We start from the raw sequence: 10,379 nt of genomic DNA on the forward strand, positions 1-10,379 counted from the left end.
TATATATATTTTTTTTTTTTCTCCCTAGGCAAAGAACTTTATTAACCTTGTTTCAAACTTTATTCCCAGGTTTCTTCAGCTTAATTAGCTGCAAAGAATGAATTGTGTATAAGCAGAAACTGAAAAGAGCTGCTGTGTCCAAGGGGCTTGGGCTTAAAAAATATTAGAGATCTAGATTTTATCAGATCCATGAACAAAATTTTAAAAAGCAGTCATAATATAAAATAGCAGCTCCCAGTTAACTACTTCAAGTTTTAGCTTCTTCAGAAGTTGACTCAATTCAGTTTGCTTCATTCTTGGAAGCTCCATCAGAATTCTCCACAAGATCTGGAACTTCATCGTCACCCTCTCTGGTAGCAGGTGGTGCTTTTCCACCCACAGATTGTGTGGGCAGAGCTTCAGCCAGTCTTCTTCAACTAGTCAGACTGTCTGCACCAAGTTGGTTAAAGATCCTGGGTAGCATTTCTGTCAGCTGCTTTGTCTCAGCGTAGCCTGGAATGGTGAAAGTGTTGCGGCCAGCGACGCCTGAACTTTGGGGTTGTTAGAGTGCATCACCGTTCCTTGGTCTGTAAACATATTCACTTCTTCAATACCCGAGGTATTGTTCACCCCTGACTTCTTTAAGGAGAACTGAAGCTTTTTATCATCGGTTGTAGCCCTTCTATGAACCACCTTCTTTCGGCGAGCAGTTCCTTTCCCACCAACGCGCACTTGTGCTTGCAGTTTGGCGAGTTTCTCCTGGTTCGTGATAGTTTCTTTCATCTCGTTGAAGCGGAAATGGGATCGCGCGGGGGGAACAGGGTTGGCTCTCAGAAGGTCTCCGGCGGACCAGCTGAGATTAGGTGCACACATGCGGGGACGCAAAATGGCAGCTAGAAGGGGTGAGATTGTATATTTTTTAAAAAATTCACTAACATTTGCTGGATTCAGAAACAGATACTTGATATTATTCATACTTTTTAAATATCAACATTATTAATTTGATAAATTAGTTTCTTTACAATGGTTTAAATATTAACAGTTTGTCCAAATAGTTTCAGTATTTACCCAGAGTTTAGGAAATCTTACGGATTTAACTAATCACATTCCCACAAATATTTAGAGTGATGGAGAATTTAAGTAATTGCTTCTAAAATACAAAATCACAATTCATATGTGTATATATCAGGTTTTTATGCAGTCAATACACAAAGTATACAAAATTGTATAAATTTTTAAAAAGTACAAACAGGGGCTCCTGGGTGGCTCAGTTGTAAAGTGTCTGCCTTCGGCTCAGGTAGTGATCCCAGGGTCCTGGCATCGAGCCCCGCATCGGGCTCCCGGCTCGGCAGGAAGCCTGCTTCTCCCTCTCCCACTCCCCCTGCTTGTGTTACCTCGCTCGCTGTCTCTCTCTCTGTCAAATAAATAAATAGAATCTTTAAAAAAAAAAGTACAAACATAGTAAAATGGATGGCATGTTCTTATTACACATGTTTAAATACGTTTCTTCATTACTCTTTTTTATTCTTTTCTTTATTTTTACACTTGTCAGGGCTACCTTTTTAATTTAAAGGATATTTACCAGATAAAAATTTTGCATTTTGATAAGATTTGAATATTCAAACCAAACCTAAAAGTAAAACGGAGACAGGAAGAAAAGAAGGAAGGGTGGGAGGAAGGAAGGAAGAGAAAGAGAGAGATAATGGACAGAGGGAGGGAAGGGGGAAATGGAGAGAGGAAAGGAGGGAGGGATCAAGGGAGGGAGGGAGGGAGGAAGGGAGGAAAAAAGGATGGAAGGAAGGAAAGAAGGAAGAAAAATAGTCTCATATTGGCTGAGGTATCAGGATCCGGGTTTTTGTCAGTTGTTTCTTGGTTGGGTCATAATATCTATTTTTGCTATCGAAGATAATATAAAGTGGAATTTAGTTTCCTTTTATAATAAAGTTTTATTCGTTTTATCACTGGTGTTTTAAGTTCTTTACTTTCATATAGATTTTATTGTTTTTAGTCTTGGTAGATTTCCCAGAAAGGATGTTTTCTCTGAATTTTATGAGACCAGAAGTACCTAACCTATTGTTCTGTCATTGTGATATATTGACCTACTTATATTGTTATATTGTTATAATTGGAAACTTATGTATATCTTAGCAATATCTCTCTAAAATTAGTCCAGTCATCTAGAAATTTTATTTCAAGGGATAATGACTGCACTGCTAACTCTTCCCTTTGAGATTTATAACTAATACATCATCTTGGAGCACATTAGTTACAGCTGCTATTTACCTCTATCTTTGATTCCCTAATAGTTGTTTTTCTTACTCTTTCTTATTAGCACATACATACATAAATGCATATGTATATATTTAAAATATACTAAATATATTTCACACATACATATATGTACGCATATACACTCATTTATATTCTCACATACATATATCCTCATTTATAGTCAATGAAAAAACAAACTAATAAAGTCTTTATAAATACATACTTTATTGAAATTAAAAATAAATTCAACACATGTTATTATCTTCATAATTCTGTTATTTGAGCTGCATTCTGACCACCTCATGGTAACTTGTTTATGTAGGCATCACTATTAAATCATGGCCTTTGATAGGCTCAATGTGTCAGAATTAAACATGGGTATATTTCTCTTTCCTTTGAAGATAAAATTATCAAAACTTGAGGAGTATGATTTTCTTCAATCTGAATCTTTTCTGTTATAGCCTTAAACTCCTGATAATTTTGAAAACCTTCACTATCCAGAAAAAAAAAAAGGTATTTTAAAACTGTCCAAAAATTTTTAAATTAATTACTCTTCAACTTTTCCTTTTTTTTTTTTTTTTTTTAAATGAATTACATTTAAGACACTACCAGTTTGTTGTTCTAGATATTAGGCTAGGCCCTTGTTAATTATATTCATTAAAATTATCTTTTCCTATTAAATTCTTAGTATTTTAATTTTCTATATGTTTTTTTTTTTTTGAACAAAATGTCTGAATTCATCAGGTTTTTTGTTTGCTGACCACTTTCTTTGTTTGCATTATGACTTTGATGGATTGGATCACAAAGATATTCTCTTAAACTCATTTCTATCAATTTTATAATTTTATCTTTCATAACTCCACGATTAAACTTCTGGGTTTTCTCTGTCAGTTTCTGATAATTTTTGTGCTTATCTCACTATCTTTTTTCTCTCACTATTCTTGACATTGTTCTCACTGATTTTTCCTTATGTACATTAGGTTTCAGCAGGCTATAGCCTATGGGTCAAATCTGGCCAATGGCCTATTGTAAACAGAATTTGATGGCAACACAGCCACACTCATTTGCTGCTGTATTACCTATGACAGCTTTCATGCTGTTATAACAGTTAAGTATTTAAGACAAAGTTGTATACTCCAGAAAGTTTTAAATATTTATTATCTGGTCCTTTACAGAAACAAGCTTGCCAAATTATTTTCTAGAGGAACTCCTGTAAATCAACAAGAGAAGACAAGAATACCCATTAGACATATTTGGGCTGTTGTAGGAGTTAGGGGGGAGTTAGGAAAGAAAGGTAAATGGAAAAAAGGGAAGGAAAGAAGGAAGATGGAAAAAAGAAAATAGTACCTATATTTTTGAGTCACGGAAGTTTTATTATGTTATTTTATTTATTTTGCTATTTATTTTTAATTGAGGTATAACCAACATACAATATTATATTAATTTCAGATGTGCAACATAATGATTTGACATTTATATACATTACAGAATGCTTATCATGGTTATTTTAGTAGCCAACAATCAATAATCCGACAATTCCATACAATTGCACCTAATATCCTTTCTAAAATCTATAGGTTTCAAATTCACTTATTCAAAATTCTTGATAACCATTAGGTTTTCTCAACTTTACAGTGAATAAATACTTTTTTAAATTTATTGGGTTTCACTTGAGTGCAATAGCTTAAAATTCCCTGATCTCACACAGCATCAATCTATTGCCACCTCAATGGGGGTGGGGAATAATTTGAATATCCCCCATACTATAAAAAACAATCTAACACTTCACTCAGCAATGTATCTTCATGAAGTTTAAAGTATTTTTTTCCAAACCATATAGATCTATATAAATTTAAATGTTATATAAGGAAAAAGGTTTCGATTAAAATTGTATATACTGTGTTTGCTTTCTTATTATTTGAATTTGCTGTGAATGTAATGGAAATAGCCAGTCATTGAAACCGTGACCTATTTGGGCCTTATCCAGATTTTCATTTTCTGTACTTAGAAGCACTTCAAATTTTCTGAAGATGTCATACAACATAAAGGATGTGAACTAAATATGTTTTATACTCTGAGAATGTAAGATTTTCCACAGCTCGGATTCAGTTCAGGCTTCTGAAAGGCACTTTGAACTAAATGAAGCTCAGTCAATGTGTTGCACATGATTAAGAGGATAAGCAGAGTCATTAACTAAGCTGACTAATGGGCTACAGAGCTTTAAAACTCCCAAATGCCATCATGATGAAAGGAAGGCATTTACTTATTAATTTTCCTGCATAGATCTTATTTTGGTAGCAAGATATTGGATTCATTGCTTTACAACTTCCCTGACTTGGTGTCATTGGTCTGGAGTGATATTGCCCTCCTTATCATATAAAAAGCCCATCATTTGCATGTTCCAGGTATAATTTCAGACAACCTGTCTTATCTGTTCTTTTTCAGTAGATAAAATTTCATGAAGACTTCAGATCCGTCAACACCAGATAACATTCTCTAATTTTTACAACAGGATCCATTAAACTGTGTAAGGTCCCATTAGACTGAGCAACAAATAGATGTAATCGCACAAACATGAGAGCTTATTTACAAAATACAAAAGGGATCCACATAACAACTTGTTCTGTTTTAAAATATAGAATCTAGGTTTGGGGAATTATATATTTTGCAGCTCATCTGTTTCTTTTATAGCATCTTTCTTTACACCATAAGTCCAATATAGTAAATGAATTTGTTTGAATACTACTGTATTGTTGTAAAACATTAAAAGAGACTCCCCCCCCAAAAGTGCAGAAATGCATTGTGTATGCATATGTATTAATGTTGTTATATGTATGTGATTAATATCATTTATATAACGATATACGCATATGTATAATTGATAAGGAAGTTAAACATAGTTGAAGAGATGCACAGCCTATTAGGTCATTGATGAGTTATAGATGTAGAAGAGTACTCTTTTTTATGGAGGATGTTGCAGGCTAGACGACTTCTGACACTTCAGAGAAGACAAGTGCTACTGGATTCCGGATGAGGTGGTTGGAATATAAAACGAATGGATGTGAGGTAAGCATTAACAAGTCTCTAGAGACTTTATAAATAGAAAGATGTTGACCTGGTTCATAAAATGGATAAAACCTATTGGAAATAAGTATGTAAGGATGACAATAATGAGTGTGGAGAGAATTTTTGTTAGTCAATGCAGGTAAGAGTTAGAAAGGGTACTGGCACTGTTGATAAGGAGGGGGAAAAAAACAACAACCAACTCTAAGTAGTGCACTGTTAAAAAGGGAAAACCGAGTTAGGAGCCAGTGGACCTAAGCTTTAGTACAATCTCCACCCCTTTCTAGCTCTGTGACCTTTGTTAACTGGCTGAACTTCACTAGGTCTCAGTTTCTGCATGAGTGAAATAGGCAGAATAATAACTGTCCTTGCAAGATCGTTGTTAAAATTAAGTGATATGTGCAAGACAAAGAGATTTATAACTGGAAGTACTCTGCGATTATGGGTCAAATTTATTCATAATAAATTAGAGTATCATAGAATAAGAAACCTATAGTTATTCACTACACATATACAAATGTATACACATAATTATGTACATATTTAATAATTTGATGAAATCACCAAAGTAATTAACACAGTGACTGACACATGGTAATTGGTCTACTCCATCACTACTTATGTATCATAGTTTCCCCCAAAGAGCCAACTTTTTTTCCTGATATTTAAAATACTATGATAGCTAAATACAAATGAATACATATGAATAAATACAAAGAAAAATACAAAGAAACCTAAAACAGCTTCAGAAGCCTAAAGGCCACAAAAACATATGAGAATTTCCTCCATGTTAGAAGAAAGAAAAATGCCACAATAGAATCAATGTGGAAACAGAAAAACTATATTTAAAGAGTGATATTAATATTTAGCAGAGGCAGAGAAGGGATCATTTGCACTTCTGTGGGGATCGCTAAAGAGATTAAAATTTTTATTCACAAAACTTTTAGTTTTTTTATTAATATCACTCCTAAAGGTAATAAATAGATGGCAACTAAATGTAAAAACTTACATTATTTCCTCTCCATGATTTTACTTTTTTATCCAATATTATATATAAGCAGAAGTTATTTATTTATGGTGCTACCTTTTGAGCCTAATGATCCATCTATTTACTGAGATGCTGGGACATTTCTGGCTCAACAGGATACAAAGAACATTTTCTGGTGTTTGAGTATCTGACTATTCCCTAGAGATTCCATTGTTTTGTAACTGATTATTCATAAGTAACATTAACATAGGTAATAAATTCTAGCTACGTCTGACAATGGTTTTTATTTTAACAACAAATTACTCATTCTAGTTCTATATTTGTTTTTATGAGCTACCTAAATTCCATTAAGTTTGTGAGGAAAACATAGTCCTTCAGTGTATATGCCCATTTAGATTATACTTCAGTGTGATTTTCAAGAATTATTGACTTTCAGGTTTTTAAGAAATAATAAAAAATAAGAAGTCTGAGCTGGTCAAGAGTAAAGTTCACTTCTAAAGAATGGGATTTCACAGACTTAACGTTGCTACTTCCTAATTTAACTTTCAGCAAATAAGCAGATAAACATGTGTCTATCATTATGAACTATATTCATACTTCCTTGAAAAGTTGAGGTTAATCTTTTTAAAGGTGGGAAATTTAAAAGATGAAGTTAAGAAACACGATCATATCTTGATGCAAAAATTCAGATGAAAAGCTCTAACTATCCAATCTCCAAAATTTCAAGCTACACATGCTGTTTGTTTCCAATTGCAAAGAAGAAGACACATTAAAATCTGTAAAGGGTATAGCATCACCAAAAGAAACATATTCAGAAAAGTAATTGCAGTTTATATGTTATCATTTTTGTTTATACTAATACTTAATTTATATTTTATACTTTTTCTTTTCAATCACCCTCTCTAGTGACACTTCATGACTTAAATTTCTAGGTTGTTTTCAGTATAAAAATTCTTCTAACATTAGTGTTTATGACTAAAATCCAGATACAAATTTTTCTCTCTTCTGGAGTTTTAATTTTCTTCTACTGGATTCAGGAATTGAAACATAAAAAAACAGATTCAGGAATTGAAACATTAAAAAAAAAACAGATTTCTAAGTTGTAATTTATCTGTATAAGTTAGCTAAATGGCAACTTCTATCGTAGCAACAGATATGTTCTTTTAAATTTGAATATATGATTTTTAATTCATTATATCTAGCTGAATGCTATGAAGCAACATCATCGGGCTCCCTGAAACCATGCCCATACATCATGACACTGCAGAATAATTTGGCTTATTTATTATTTTTTAAACAGTCATTGAATATAATGTGCTGACATGTTTCATTTCTCAAGCTACTTGGACATGGTGTGTGGTTTTTACATTAATCCACAGTAACCAGAAGTTATTTTCCATAGGAAACAATAACAAATGCCATTGACAAATTGTGTTTGCTGGTGGAAACTACATTGCATTATTTTCTAATAATGAGACAGCTAGCATATCTTTACTGATCAAAGTCTACAAATTAAAAAAAAAAAGTAGTGGAGTGTATTTGTTATGACTCAAGCTAGATAATTGTCAGGACACACAAAAAACCTTAAATTCACTTGTAATAAGCCCCAGAATGACAGAGCTCTGTGTAAGTCTGATGCATTCAGCAGAAAGGTCAGTCAGGCAGCAAAAGACAATTATTTTCCTATAGTTGGGTCCATATTGATTTTTATACCCAAGTTTGTTTAGTGGGTGGTCCATGATTAGCTACAGAATTCATTTTCATCTGGTTCCTATCTGTAGCAGAACAGCTATAGAAACAAACTGTCAACCTACAATGTCCATGAATATTTCTTTAAAAATGGAAAAATAGAAGTGGCTTCTCTCCCAAAAGGACCCATTAGAAATCAGAGCCAGAGACAGATCATATAACTAAGACACAGAATTTTCAGACCATGGAAACCTATAATATTGCCATGAGTTACGTTCCTTTTCCTTCTCTGTATGATATACTTGTAAGCCATGAATGATGTGTATAGTTATGACACTAATCCTGTAAAATAATCACTGAACACTCTACCCTGATATACCGCAATTATGAAAATTAACACAAAATTATACACTTCGAAAGCAAACAGGTTTCTTAAAGACCATCCTGATTACCAGACTCCCACTCCAATTTCATAGATGATATAAATGAGACAAGAAGCACTATGTCAATTTCCAGAATTTGTTCAGCTAATGATAGAGCAAGATCTAGAATCAGTTCAGTACAGTTCTGTGGACACTGCAGAGAGTGTGGTCATTCATCTGTGTGTGCATAGGTGTGTTATTTTGTGCATGACTATTTATGGCTGTGTGTGTGTATGTATGTGTGACAAACAGAAATAGATATATGGCACAAATAAATAAACGGTCTCCAAAATTTATTCAGGTAATAGTACAGAAAGGTCTAGAACAGGGGCGCCTGGGTGGCTCAGTCAGTTAAGCGGCTGCCTTCGGCTCAGGTCATGATCCTGGGGTCCTGGGATCGAGCCCCGCATCCGGCTACCTGCTCAGCAGAGAGCCCGCTTCTCCCTCTCCCACTCCACCTGCTTGTATTCCCTCTCTCACTGTCTCTGTCAAATAAATAAATAAAATCTTAAAAAAAAAAAAGAGGGGCGCCTGAGTGGCTCAGTCATTAAGCGTCTGCCTTCGGCTCAGGTCATGATCCCAGGGTCCTGGGATCGAGCCCCGCTTCCGGCTCCCTGCTCAGCAGAGAGCCTGCTTCTCCCTCTCCCTCTGCCTGCCACTCTGCCTACTTGTGCTTTCTCTCTCTCTGTCAAATAAATAAATAAAACCTTAAAAAAAAAAGAGAGGTCTAGAACCTGTTCAGTACAGTTTTGTGGAGTGTGTTTATTCAGCAGTGTGTACATGCAAATGTGCATGTGTGTGTGTGTCTCTGTGTGTGCCTGTGTGTGCAAGAAAAAGGAACAAATAGATATCATGAAAGAGTATGGTTTAATGAGTATAGATCTAATTTTTCAGTTGCCTAACTGCACCAAGGGAACAGAAGATATTCTGCTACTTCTTTAGCAGCTTTCTTTTATCTGGCTTATTATCAGAATCAAGTAAAGTAAAATAAAATAAAAAATCAGGAAAATAAAAGGAAATCAAGATATGTTTGTGAAATTAAAATATTATTAAAAGAATTTAAATCTCCATTTTGTGCCCTGAAATGTGATCTTATTCAAAACTGTATAATTCCTAGTAAAACACAAATGAGGTCATGCCACCTTATATTATTACTCTTGGCAACGTTATGTGCATAGAGTTTAAGAGCACAGACTCATGACCAATTGTCTGGGACTCCTTAATTTAGGAAGTGTTGGACCACACTTAAGTTATATAAACTCTCTGGACCTCAGTTTGTTCACCAGTAAAATAGGTGTATTAATATCTATCTTACATTGTTGTGTTAAAGAACAGTGCCTGGAACAAAATGCCTTAAAAGTATTAGCTATTGTTTCTAAATTATTGTATGACTAAGTGGAAATCTGGGGCATTTTTAATTCTGCAAAAGTTTTGCTTAAAACATGATACATCAAAAGAGAATGAAAACAATAAGGAAATACCGCTCTTTGTCCTTTGCATCTGAAAGTACAGATAATCTACAATTATGTCAAAAATAGTAAGATACCTAGGAATAAACCTAACCAAAGAGGTTAAAGACCCGTACTCTGCAAACTCTCAAAACACTGATTAAAGAAATTGAAGATGGCTCCAAGCAATTGCACTACTGGGTATTTACCCCAAAGATACAAAAGTAGGGATCCAAAGGGGTACGTGCACCCCGATGTTTATAGCAGCAATGTCCACAATAGCCAAACTGTGGAAAGAGCCAAGATGTCCATCAACAGATGAATGGATAAAGAAGATGTGGTATATATATACAATGGAATATTATGCAGCCATCAAAAGGAATGAGATCTTGCCATTTGCAACGACGTGGATGGAACTGGAGGGTATTATGTTGAGTGAAATAAGTCAAACAGAGAAAGACATGTATCATATGATCTCACTGATATGAGGAATTCTTAATCTCAGGAAACAAACTGAGT

General features: G+C 34.2%; 1 pseudogene; it reads right to left on the reverse strand.

The window, feature by feature from the left end:
- Window positions 1–280: 280 nt before the first annotated feature.
- Window positions 281–762, reverse strand: LOC110587759 (annotated as a pseudogene).
- Between the last annotated feature and the right edge of the window lie 9,617 nt (window positions 763–10,379).

Source organism: Neomonachus schauinslandi, chromosome 3 (assembly GCF_002201575.2).
Source record: "Neomonachus schauinslandi chromosome 3, ASM220157v2, whole genome shotgun sequence".
In the NCBI taxonomy this organism is placed as follows: domain Eukaryota; kingdom Metazoa; phylum Chordata; class Mammalia; order Carnivora; family Phocidae; genus Neomonachus; species Neomonachus schauinslandi.